This window comes from Sinocyclocheilus rhinocerous, unplaced genomic scaffold (assembly GCF_001515625.1).
Source record: "Sinocyclocheilus rhinocerous isolate Xijiao unplaced genomic scaffold, SAMN03320098_v1.1 scaffold510, whole genome shotgun sequence".
In the NCBI taxonomy this organism is placed as follows: Eukaryota; Metazoa; Chordata; class Actinopteri; order Cypriniformes; family Cyprinidae; genus Sinocyclocheilus; species Sinocyclocheilus rhinocerous.
Genome location: NW_015653008.1, coordinates 564,119 through 566,524, shown reverse-complemented (window position 1 = coordinate 566,524; position 2,406 = coordinate 564,119). Strand labels below are relative to the sequence as shown.

The 2,406-nt window shown below is 37.2% G+C and overlaps 1 long non-coding RNA gene across 1 annotated transcript in view; it reads left to right on the top strand.

Annotated features, from left to right (window-relative positions):
- The first annotated feature begins 282 nt into the window (after positions 1–282).
- LOC107715507 (uncharacterized) overlaps positions 283–2,406 on the top strand; it is a 17,891-nt gene continuing 15,767 nt past the window's right edge. Inside the window, exon 1 of the long non-coding RNA XR_001637099.1 lies at positions 283–293. This is a non-coding gene — a long non-coding RNA (uncharacterized LOC107715507). The remainder of the gene's footprint in view (positions 294–2,406) is intronic.

The following is a 2,406-nucleotide window of genomic DNA, read 5'->3' as shown; positions in this document are numbered from 1 at the left end:
TTATATTAAAAATTGTCTTTGATCTTTCAAGCTGTTTAATGCCACTCAGCGGGTGTTGCAGTGCATCAGTCCAAAAGAACTTAAATAAAAATCGCCCATCCATAAAAAAAGTGTCTCACACGGCTCCAGGGGGTGAACAAAGGCCTTCTGTAGCGAATCGATGCGTTTTTGTAAGAAAAATATCCATATTCAAAACGTAATAATCACTTTAATGTAGCTTGCACCAACAGTTGTACACGGAAGCAGTTCCGGGAGCATGAGGTATGGGGTCAGCGTTGCGCATGCGACGGTGAGTCTCGTGAAAACCAACATTTGTTTACAGAATCAAAGGAAGCAAAGTTTCCTTACTTTAGCAAAAGAAAACCAGTCTCCTCTTGGCTTATATCAAAATCCTCCGACATTCTTCTTTACAAATTCTCGTTTTGTACTTCTAATTCTTGTCCATTGTTTTGTTTTGATCTCTCCGCTGCGTTTCCGCATGTGTCACTTCTGAGCGGCGCATGCGCAACGCCGACCTACATACGTCATTCCCCCGGAAGTGCTTCTGTTTAAAACAGTGAGCGCAAGCTAGATTCAAGTGATTATTATGTTTTGAATATGGATATTTTTCTTACAAAAACGCATCGATTCGCTATAGAAGGCCTTTGTTCACCCCCCCCGGAGCCATGTGAGGCACTTTTTTTATGGATGGGCGATTTTTATTTAACTTCTTTTGGACTGAAGCACTGCAACACCCGCTGAGTGGCATTAAACAGTTTGAAAGATCAAAGACCATTTTTAATATAACTCAGACTGGATTCGTCTGAAAGAAGAAAGTCATATACACCTAGGATGCCTCGGGGGTGAGTAAAACGCAGCCTAATTTTCATTTTTGGGTGAACTAACCCTTTAAAGGCTGTATTAAATATGATACAGTAGGCTTTACAGGGTTAAGTATGAATTAAGTTGCATGATTAATGTAAGTGAAATCCAGCCATAAACACTCCATGAAGTTCTCAAGTTGATCAAGACCGTACCACTGGACTAACATATCATGTATGTTTAACTTTTCCCTGTTTAACCCATATAGTGGCATGTATCAAACCCAAGAGAAGCTGAACAGAGAGCCCAGAGACGTTTTAACAGCACGTGAACATAAAGAAGTGGAGAGAGACGCCCTCAGGAGACCAAATAAAAGGTAATCATACATGTCAACCATATAATTGATTCTTTTTCCACGTACTCCCTTTGCAATGAATCCTAGTTGAGTGTTATTATTTAAATAAACATTTTTTTTTACTAAGAATCAGGATGTGTCTTGGGAGCATTTTATCTCATTATATTGCTTGTATCGCTTTTCAGTTCTGAAGTGGGGTTCATAAGGAGTCATGGAGCGTGCTGGTGCGGATCAGCAACTGACAGTCCAGAAAAGCACAGTTCCAAGAACCCCATCAAATAAATTAAAAGAAAGGGGGAAAAACCCCAGCAAATAGGGCACTTTGTACAAATCTTCTGTTTGTTCTTAGTCCATAATAAGTTTATTTTGTATGAATCAAAACTGATTGATGCCAGAAAATGATTTGGAGCACAACCACTTTTAATGACTTAACTGAAAAGATGTTCTTTAAAGGGTTTAATGATGTTTGTGTGATTCTATAAGGTTTGTTTTATAGAGATTTTATAGGACATCTGCGTCAAACTCACACTTGGACTATAGCAGCCAAAGAAGCAACGTCACTCGCTCTCTGAAACAATCTTGTATACAGTTTTCTTGTTTACAATCCAGATTTTTGACTTCTGTTTTGGATTATTCACATTTGGGTATTGGCTTTTGTGATTTGGATTGTGGAATAAATTGATACACTCGGATTCTTCAGATTCAAATGGGATATCAATCCAGAAACTGTAAAACTTCTTGGAAAAAGAAAAAAACAAAACAAAAAATACCTCTATGTATTACTTATCTGAATGTTTTATTCATACATGTATTGTATGCGTTAGAGATATTTTCTGTCACATATTTGATAATTGAATCAACTGTTCTAGTGCAGCTGGTTCTGCACAGCTCTTACCAGCTGGAATCTGTTAGACTATATCTGTCCACACAACATGTCAGTGTTGACCAGCATGATCTTTCTGGTGAAACTGGTTGAGCTAGTTAAGAAGTCTGGTTGGTAGGGATGTAACGATTCACTCAAGTCACGATTCGATTCGATTCACGGTTTTGATTTCATGATTCGATTCACGATTTTTTTAAACAAAATTAGATTTAAGACAAATTATAAATAAAATTTGTCCTTTTATTATTGCTTGGACAAAATGCTGCACGTTTCTTTGTGAAATTGAAATATAACACGATAATAAAATACTAATATAGCACTTGCATATTATTGCTCTTTTGTTGGTTTTGATTGCTTCTATTGTCCT